The sequence below is a fragment of the Pollicipes pollicipes genome, unplaced genomic scaffold, assembly GCF_011947565.3.
Source record: "Pollicipes pollicipes isolate AB1234 unplaced genomic scaffold, Ppol_2.1 Scaffold_4740;HRSCAF=5597_pilon_pilon_pilon, whole genome shotgun sequence".
NCBI classification, from domain to species: Eukaryota; Metazoa; Arthropoda; class Thecostraca; order Pollicipedomorpha; family Pollicipedidae; genus Pollicipes; species Pollicipes pollicipes.
In genome coordinates this window covers 13,163,602-13,174,282 of record NW_023596545.1, presented here as the reverse complement: position 1 = coordinate 13,174,282, position 10,681 = coordinate 13,163,602, and the positions used below count along the sequence as shown (strand labels likewise).

At 52.6% G+C, this 10,681-nt stretch overlaps 1 pseudogene; it reads right to left on the bottom strand.

Annotated features, from left to right (window-relative positions):
• Positions 1 to 544: 544 nt before the first annotated feature.
• LOC119099323 (rab GDP dissociation inhibitor alpha-like) lies at positions 545 to 9,951 on the bottom strand (annotated as a pseudogene).
• Positions 9,952 to 10,681: the final 730 nt, after the last annotated feature.

The following is a 10,681-nucleotide window of genomic DNA, read 5'->3' as shown; positions in this document are numbered from 1 at the left end:
TCGCCGCTGTCCTGCCTTCTCCGCCGACGGCAGTGAGTGTACAATGTTGGTCGTCGTGATGCATGCAAGTACTTTGGAGGAGCTACAGTGGTATGGCGTGAGTTCAGTGTCGATAGAACTGTACTGAGGTCGTGACCTTGGGGTGACGCCCGCTGAACAATACAGAGGCGCGTGCGCGGTAGTGTAATCTTCCTGTCGCTGTTCATTGTCGTGTTCCACGAAGCTCACACCAAACGAAACTGAACCGGTTAGATGCCAATTTAGTTTATTGGAATGCCAATACCAAGGCCCCGCAGCGCTGGGGTAATAGCGTCATCCAAGCCAGATGCCTCTCCAATGCCGTTGACAGACATAGACACGTAGCGCCCAGAAACGCCCAAACAATAATAGTTTCAACAACCACACATATTCGATACGTCAACGCACCAGGCCGGTACAGCCGTGCAATAAAATCATATGATAAGCGCCTTTGCAATACTCGACACCACCGAAAGAAGTCAAAATAGATGGCGGATGTGCCTAGAATCGAGCCGAACGGGTCCACCTACTGACTTCCTGAGTGCGGACGATTCGTCTTCCGCCCGCGGCGATCACAGACCTGTGCACAACCGGACTAGGGTGTCGGTGGCCCGGCGGACGCCGCCGCCGCGGCCGGGTGGCCGCCAGAAGGGTGCGGTGCAAGCGCGCGAGCGCGGGACGCGGCGACAAGCAGCGCCGTCTACTTGTCGTCCTCCAGGGTGTGCGTCACCTTCGAGAAGTCGAAGTCGCAGCCGAAGCCGCGCCGGAAGATGTCCAGCACGTCCAGGCACGTGGTCTCGAAGTGGCTGGTGGCGTCGTACGAGCTGGAGATGAAGATCTGCGAGCTGGTGCCGTCCTCGGCCGGCACGAAGTGGTCCGACACGGTCAGGAATCTGGCGGGGCCGCGGGTGCACGGTCAGAGGGGCGCCTGAGGCCGCCAGCACGTGGTCCGACGCCGCCAGGGGCCTGAGCGGGCGGAGACGGTCACGTGGGGCGAGGGCAGCCGGGGAACGTGTGCGCCGCGGGGCGACGGCGATCTGGCGGCACTAAATTGCAGCTGCACGGGAGGCGGTGCGTGACGGCCGCTGACGGCTTACGGCTCAGAGAACAGCCGCGACCTGACAACAGGTGGGTGCGTTCCTCCACACACTGTTGGGCCTGACACGTTCGGGAAAACATCGCATTCAGTGAGTGCGCGCAAGTCAAGGGCGACAGGGCGACAGAGACAGGGGAGGAAGGAGACTGCACGAACGCCCTACTTCTGCTTGATGGGTCCCAGCAGGTCCAGGCCGGGCTTGATCTCGGCCTCCGGGTTGTTCGTCTCCACGGTGGTGGAGACCATGGCCACGAACCATCCCTTGGCGGCCACCTGATGTGTGTAGGACACCAGCGATATGTAGATGTCTGCGGACAGACGGCCGGTGAGGAGGGCGTTGCCCGTCGCAGGTGCGGCCGCTCCAGCCGCACCGCTGACGCTCCGCCCAGCGGCGCCGAGCCAGACCACGAGGTGAACGACGACGCCGCCTCTGCGCGACACTTCGCATGCGCGCAGTGCGAACGAAGGCTGTCGCGCTGTTCGGGTGGCCGAGTGATATCGATTTTCTTCGCGTCTGGAGCTATTCCTAGCCTGTGAGGCAAGCCCGGCCGTCCCGGAGCGCTGCCGGTGGCAGCCCTCCCGGCCGCGTCCCACCGCCGGCGCCGCCACGTACCCGAGTTCCGATTGACCTGCTTCTGCGGTATGACGATCTGCGTGGAGAGCGCGTCCTTGGTGTTGGGGATGGGGTGGTCCATCAGGCCAGATGCAGCGCACCACCTGGCCGGACTGCGGCGGAGGCGGGAGGTCGGTCAGCTGGGGCCGGGTCGGAGGCTGTCGGCCCCGGCGGCACCACCCACCCACGCGGACGACGGGGCCCGCTGGACCACGCCAGACCAAGTTGACAATGTATACCAACCCCAAGTAACCCACAGGACCTGTAAACTTCGGGTCAGACCTGCCTAGTGTGCCAATGCTTGCTGGACCTGCTCGGTGATCCGGCTAACCATGCTGACCTGTGGTCCAGCATACTGGTCCCATCCACCATCCGCGGCCAGGTGCCGACCTCCAATGTCCCGTGGTGACCGCCCCCCCCCTCGGCGGCTCACCACTGACGCAGTGGACCTGCCCCGGTGACCCCCTCTGACCCAGGCGACCCGCCATCCAGTCCGGCGTCCCCGTCAGCTGACCTTGGTCACGCGGTCGGGCACGTAGCTTGGGTCACAGTAGACCTGTTTGCAGCGGGCCACCTCGGAGCCGGAGCGGACGCCGACGGCGCGGCCGTCCTCCACCACGATCTCGTCCACCGCCTTGTCCAGCATGTACGTGCCGCCGTAGATGGCCGCCAGCCTGGGGACGGGCCGCGCCTCGGTCACTGCCACGCGTCGCGGCTGCCCGACCGACGACGCGCTGGACGCCAGGCCCGGATACCTGGGTTCGAATCCCGGGCGATGCGTACTGTTTCACTGGCGCCGTCGCAACAGCTGACGTGAGAGGCTGAGGCGCTAATCACCGTGCAGTAACACACATTAATGGGAGAAGAAACCCGAAGCAGCGACGCAAGACGTGGGGAACAACGGTGCGAGACGAGCAGGGCTCGGTCGCCGGCGTGCGGGAAACTACCGCTCCGCCAGGCGGGGACCGCACGAGACAACGCCCTCCACGCCAGTGTACCACGTAGCCGACCGACAGACGTGGCCGTCACATGGCGTGGGGAAGGGGGGGGGGCTCTCCCCACGATCCTGGTGGACTACCGCACCGCGCGCAGGCCCTGCTTACACCGACGAACGGTTGCGCCCGCTGCACCACGACGTACTGCAATGCGTGACATTAGCTAAAGCGGCAGCGACAAACGACTGCTGCGGACCAAAGCCAGCCCACCATACGTCACGAACACGTGAAAAGCACTTGCAAATCGCTTTGTCCCTGGTATTTCAAGTTGCCACCCGCTTGTCTTCTGACCCCGAACTTGACAGAGCCGGCACGACGTCGGTCCGCGGCCACAGCTGGCGCCCAAGCGCAGCCTTGTTTCCCGCTGGCCGCTGCCTCCAGCGCCACAAGAATGCCGCGGCGCCCGCTCCTGGGGCCCCGGCCCGCCGCTCTCACCTGGCGAAGCCCTGCGGCAGCTCGCCCAGCCCGTACATGGGGTACAGGTAGGGCGACTTGCCGTAGCGAGCCAGGGACTCGCTGTAGAGTCGGATCCGCGCGATGGTGGTGCCGCACGGCTGGCTGATGTAGTCGTCATTCCTGCGAAGGCAGTGGCGTGCACTGAATGGTGTGCGACTGTGTGCGCCACTGTGGTGTTCACAGGCGACTAGTGACACGTCAGAGCGTAGCTCGTTACTTATTTCATGCATTACTGCAACATCACTTCACTGAGATGCACGCACAAGACAACTAGCATCAGGTAAAAGGCATTGTCTCATTACTTCATTACTTACGTTGCATTACTTAAGCGTTGCTTGACTGATAGACATGCAGAATTGTTTGAATCCTGCAGCCTCGTTCGACCAACGACAGGAGCTTTTTCACCTAACCGAACGTGGGGATAGCTCGCTTTAAATATGATCTACTAGTTTAACTACTATGCTTGGATATGTTGTGCGGGGAGCGCGAGCGAGCGTTTGGTTTGACGCGCAGCAGTAAAACCACACCGGGATGGAGCAGGCAGTAAAATCAATCACCACCGGGCCGGGGCAGCAGTAAAATCACACCGGGCGGGCCGGGGCAGCAGTAAAATCACACCGGGCCGGGGCAGGAGTACAGCAGCAGCACGGCCGGTCGGGGGCGGCGGCCAGCTGGTGCGCCGTCCCCACCTGTGCAGCGCCAGCGCGTGGCCAGTGAAGGTCGATCGTGTTCTCGTCGACGCCGAACTTCTCGAACACGGCGCTCATCGGCGACGTGTTCGGGTCGAGCCCCTTCCACGTGGTGGGGTCGTCGGCGCGGAAGTCCTGCACGAACGCCAGCAGGCTACGGAAGCGCCGCTTCTCGAACATGCCCATCAGGTCCGAGCTAAGCGCCTCCTGGGCGTCGGCCGGCACCTGGCGGCGGCGGGGGGGGGGGGGGGGGGAGGCCGGTCATACGCGCCCAGACCGCACACCAACCGCGCAGCGATGTCGGGGGACGAGGTATTTGCGGCGAATTATTGCACAATTGTGAAGATAATTCATCGCAGTGTTGAGAAATAACTCGCCGCGAATGTTGCGACATTTGCAACGGGTTATTCCCGCCCGTCTCCAAATCACAAATCAAAGTAATCATTGTCCGCTAGGTTCCCATGACTTGGGCTTTCCGGCGCGTCGACTACCCTGGTCATATAGCACCCGTTTCTGCCAGTTTCAATTTTTGCTTCACTTTTACCGCAGTTGGCAACACTATGCCTGCTTTTGGTTGAGCAAAGACCATAACCATCTGTAAAATGGTGCAATATAAGCATTTGTACCACAAACGACCCACTTTCGCCGACAAAAACTAATTCTGAATGCTTTACTAGTCAACACCAAAGTGATATCGGCCTATTTGCGATATGTGCTCTGATGTGGCGCAGTTGGATAGATTATCGGTTCGCACTTTCCTCATGTGGAGCTGAGTACGCAGCGCCTGTTGGTAACAACATATCATACAGAATCCGTCATGATGACCTGAAATCCATACCGAATTTTGTTTGACGTCCTGAATTGGAGCGCACTTTTCAACATATGAGCGTGCATCTCCGCATGCGAGCATGCAACACGCTGGCTGGTTTCGTAAACAATTAAACTAGAGGAAATTTTCCCTCAGACACAAACTACTGCTGTCATCCGAAGAACCAAACACGACAGTTATCAAACCGCCATGGCGTGGCATATCATGTAACGAAGACGCAGTTTCACAGCAAATGAATGGAGGTCGATTTTTTTCTGGGTAGAAGAGACTCAAGAAGTGCCTTTTCACTGCCGGAGACGACACTGCCCGTGAGAACGAAAACTTGGCAACAAGGCCGCTTTCGACCTTTCACTCCAAGATCCTGACAAAATCGCAATTTTGCGGAAATGAGCCGCCATTCCTTCGATTATTGCGGTGCACACGCGTGCATGTGCGGTGCGTACTCTGGTAACCAGCATCACCAGTTAACTGTGATGGTGCCGGCGAGAGCAGCCTGAAAACAGCCGGTGCCAAGTCGCCGTCACATGGCACGGCCGACTAGCATCCATTAGCATCTCAACGCCAAAGCGCGGCCTCCCAGGACTAGCTCTGCACAGACGTACTGGGTCACAGCATCGCTAATTGTTTGCACCCGGTGCAGCGCGAGCTCGGACTGTGGGTCAGGAGCGCGCCGCGAGCACCCCCGCGCACCTTCGAGATCTTGTTGCCCTTGTAGACGTAGCTGCCCTCGACCGACTTGAACTCCAGGTAGCGCGTGACGCCTGTGTGGATCAGCAGCTTCACCAGCTGCCCGTTGGCCATCAGAAACTTGGGTATCAGGTCCACATTCCAGTCCCTGCGCCGCGAGAGGCCCGAGTGATCAGTCGGCAGCGTTCCCCACACGCGGGCCCGTATCAGGAGCAAACGTCGACTGAACGTGCCGCGATGTGATCAAACGAATGTGCACCTGCTCCACTTGGGGGCACAGGCACAGTTCCGTATTTAGTTGGACGGGAGGACCCTAGTTCATTTCCCACACTTTCGGAAGAAAGCGGGATAAGTCCGTAGAGAAACCCGTTCGCTGTTGTTTTTTGGGAGGTAAATTTGGGCACTGTCTTACTGCTAAGACTCCCCAACTCCTTTTGCCGAACTTTCGCAATGGCTTGAGGATATGTCTCAGTACAGTCACGACATTGACATTACCAGCGTTCCAGAGTTCACCGCGCAGGATGTGCAGGATGTAAATATAAATCCATACTACCAGAATCCTGGCTCTCTGGCTGCCCAAGCACGCAGTTCGTTGGCGCTAATCCGTTGCCCTCTGTCCCCGAACCCAGACATCCGACCTGCCCGGCCCATTCGTGAAGCCTGAGGCAATTAAATGATGAGCTGACCGCCGCCCAGTTCGATGCTGATTGGCCGATCTTAAGCAAGGGGAGGGGCAACAGTCAGTGAACCCAAGCCGGGGGTATAATAGCACGGGAAAACACCGGCATCTCTGCCACCGAAGTGGCCAAATATTAAACACCGCGCATCGCCCCTGGCGGGGGCCCTCCTGACGACTCTGCCGCTCCCCTCCGACCCCTCCAGATCGATGGCAGACGCGACGACGGCGTCGGCCAGACCGGTGCGACGCTTACCGGCCGCGGCCGTACGACTCGTCCGGCTTGGGCAAGCCGAACTTGTCGAACATCTCCTCGAGAGGAGTGATGGAGGCCGACTCGCCGCCGTAGTACTTGTGGCGGTCGATGTGCAGCACCTTCTTCCCAGAGACGGACAGCAGGCCGGACAGGATACACTCCTGAAAGAACAGCGCGCCCTCTGTACGGCCGCCGCGGTCGGAACAGCGGTATCCTGTCGATGGGACTATCCTCAAGATATAAACTGGCACAAATTAGTGGTCTGAACTGTTCTTGTTGACATGTTTGTTTGGTGGCATTCAGCACCCACGTAGGGGTTTTATGAATAGCACGAAGAAGGTACTTAACACATCAAATTACACCAGCAGAATCACCAAATGCTTATTAACGACAAACGTGCGTAAATACACCACCCACACTGGAAAGAACATAATAAAATGTACAAGTGAATGATCTGTTATAAAGCATAACCATAACAAGAATGCAGTTGCACACATAAAACTAAGTGTTTAACATGTGCTTTCACATTGCTTCATCGCGACTGCACACCTAAATACAAGAGCCTGTCGCGACCTAGATCGCGGTAGAGCATGGCATGCCTCCACAGCCACTGGACTCTGCACAACAGAGGACATGCCAGCCACGACTTGCACTCCATACATGCTGACTGCACATGAACCAGTTGGAGAAGCCCAGTCTCTGCGGCGAGCGTGACGAGCAGATACTGCACTTTTGTCGGTCACCGTGCATCTATGGTGACGGTGTCCCTCTCAGGCAACACAAAAAAACAAAGACAGTCATCTGTTTAAGACATGTGAAAAGTAGAACCGCATTTTTTTTGTGTGAATATGGTCCAAGGCTATTCATGTGGCAGTGGAAAATACCCATATGTTTGGAAGAGGGTAAACAAGTTGATAAATGCTCCAATACAGCCTAAAATCTGATTCAACTTTGTTTTGTCAAGTTGTCAAGTTTGTATAAAGTCATTTTGCTTCAGAAATGATAAGAAACATCCAAGAAAATTATGTTGAGGTGTATGCAAAAAGTTCACAACTGTAGCCTGTTCTCTGGTTTGGGCTATAACTATATAATTTTAACAGACAATATAATGTCATCTATAATATTCCAACAAAAAGGAACAACAAAGAAGCCAAAAAAGATACAAAAAGTGAGAAAAATGACCACATAAAAGCATTGTGAGAACACTGGCCATGTAAATGTGTTGTGACAACACTGACATGCAAGCTCAAGATGTCTGTTAGGCCGATGTGAGCGGGTGCAAATTGTGCCCAGGCTGCCCTGTCCTCAGGGGCACCAAGACTTGCCAATGCATTTCACTTTTTGGCTTGTGCTAACTTTTGAACAAAATTGCCTTGCCCTATTCTGGCACTCCCCACAAAATCATTTAGTAAGAATGCTACAAAAATGTACTGAAAAGAACATCAGCTGCTTGATGCATCTCTGCAGTCCTAATGAAAGCTTGTTTGGGATGGTAGTGTGTCATCAGAGGTAAAGCTTTTTTTAGTTAGAGGGGGCTGAAGCTCCCCTCACTTGAAGAAGGCAGTGGGCCAAGTCTGGTAAGAAATATTTTGGGGGGCATGTTCTGGGAGTAAGTTGTGTCAATGTCTTCTTAACCTTTCCCCAACTCCATCGCCCCACAATGATTTTGTGAAACTGAGCTCTTGGTCAATCTAGATTTGCACTGATGCTCTTCCTACATTGTTCCATATCTACTAGGATTCTTAGCACCAGTGGCTTGGTGAACTAATGATGGAAGTTGTGTTAATAATAGCCTTCTCAAACAATTCAGGGCCTGTGACCAGCTGGTTGAAATTTGTCCTTTGTTCTTCATGGAATGGAATGGAATGAATGAATGAATGAATTGTTCTTCATGGAATTTTTTCTCATGCATGACAAGAGAAAACTCCAGCCCCCCCCCCCCTCTCAAGTCTATTCTGTTGATATATTATTCCAAAATAAATTGCATCACAAACTATGCCCCTGACCTGAGATTACAACAGCTCAGCACAGAATAATATGACAGTAAATTAGCCTGTCTGTGTTTGGGACTGTTTGCCTGGACCTTCACTCATCTCACCTGAAGTGGTCACTGAAACCAACCACAGGCTGTCAAAGTCAGGAGAAAATAGCAAGCATATGCAGCATCTTGAGCCCTACCTGTCATATGCTGGCTGGGATGCTGATGTTCAAACCAAATTGGATCAAGGGAAGTTAATTGTATGTGTAAAGTATGATACATATCTACAGTTAATATTAAAACCATATATGAATGGTTTGGCACAATGTTTCATGATGAGGAAAGATCATTTTTTAGAAATACAAATTGTACACTTTTTCCCATACTGAACTCAGCAAAACATGGAATTACAAAAATTTAATGAACTTTCAAGTTTGAATTTTTCATGCCAATCCACATATAAAATAATCAATGAACTTTTATACTAACTATGATGTGGACAAAACCAGGTTGCTTAAAGAACTACCTGTTCAGTGTATTTGCAAAGTATTCTTAACCCTGTTTTTTTACACATCACTTAGAGAGCTATACCTTAGACAGTAAAACAATGCAAAGGAATATGGGTCAGATATAATGAGAAAAGCATCTCAGGGTTGCATGGTTGGGAAATGTGTGCATAAGGCACAATGTGGCTTGTCCCACCTCCTCTATCAAAACCATTTTAAGCAACTATCAAAGGTTCATGCACCACATACAGAACCATGCTCATTGTCCGGAAATGAAACCTTTGTTGCACTTGTATTTGTATTGCATTTAGTGCCTCTGACTGCAGTTCTCTTTTAGAATGTTAACAAGATACTGTCATACTTAAACCAGGGAAGGATGTAGAAGTGGCACACTATATTCTCCATTTAAAATGTCATATTGCACAGATGAACCATATTGAGCAGCACAAGATATATCTGCTAACATGGTGCCTGCAACTGGAAACTAGGAAATGATGTTAAAACAATTTAAGGGAATGAGAAATAAGTGCATAGGAGCATTAAGTTACTCACAAAACTATATGGCAGCCACAGTGATATCAGTTGGATTGAGCAAAACTTGGAAAATAGGTGTCACACACATGATTATAAAGACAAGACAAATAACACAAGCCAAATCATCAAGTTAGATCTAAAAGTTAATACTGCAGAGAGCAAACTTAATAAGAATGCATGGGACATATACACTAGCATGGTAGATGCAGTTCAAAACCAGAAAATGATACTTTAAACAATTTTGAAGGATGAGAACAAAATAATTACTTCAGAAATAGTACACCAAACATACAGTGCTACTTCTTGGACTGGGTAAAAAATAGTGTAGGGGTGTCTTTCAGCAACTAATTATAAGAACAAGATAACATAAGCCACCTGACATATGTTACTATTGCTGACGATTCCAAGACATCATCGCACGGCAAAATCAGGCCATACCTTCAGCCCAGTTCCTAACACGATGGCATCATATTCTTCGTCCATCCTTGCAGGCGATTATGTGATTCTCTAATAGGCTTAAACTCCTTAACAGTATTCCTGTACGCTTCCCACAATTACGCCACCCCACCCTGACGCGTGACGCCGTCGACAGAGAGAGAAAGAGGGAGAGGGCGTCGGCGGCGCAACGGTATGCGCTGAAGCGGCCCAATCGGTCCGCCCAGTTTGGGCTGCGCCACTTTTTGTCATTTGTGTGCCAGGACTGCAGTAATCTCCTCAGAAAATGACGTCATAGAGATAGCAATTGACGTCATAGATCCATCCATTGTTTCTGGTGGCGAGCGCTCAGTTGAGTCTAGACCATCGCCGTAAAAATGCTTGGGTAAGATGCCCGTGCTTTAATAACTGGTGATCAGCAATGTTGCAGCAATGTAAGATTGCGGGATTCCCTACCGGAAAGGGAGGCGTCTAGCGGTCCCTCGTTGCGGCGATGAATGTTGATCGGCCATTCGCTTCCATCACTGCGTGCACTGCTGTATTCTGTTCACCTGCGCCATTTAAATACACGATAATGTGATCGTATATTTTCAAATAGTTGACCAATGAGTTATGTTTTCAACACTGCCACATTCATCTTTTTCGACTGTGTATCGCAGAAATGTTCAGTGTGGCTTAATGATAAACATTTTGCCTCACCTGCCAAGCAGTCAATATGAATAACATCGTCGCGGGCTGACAAAAACCTAGTTGTGCTAGCCATGAGCAGAACCAAGTGATGATTGTTGAAGGTATATTTGTTTCAGAAAACGTTTGCGAGAGGAGAAAGGTAGATAAAACCGGCAAATTCAACGGCATGATGTTTGATACCAGTATGTATGCTGGCGGCACTGTCTGTCAGTTCATATATAAA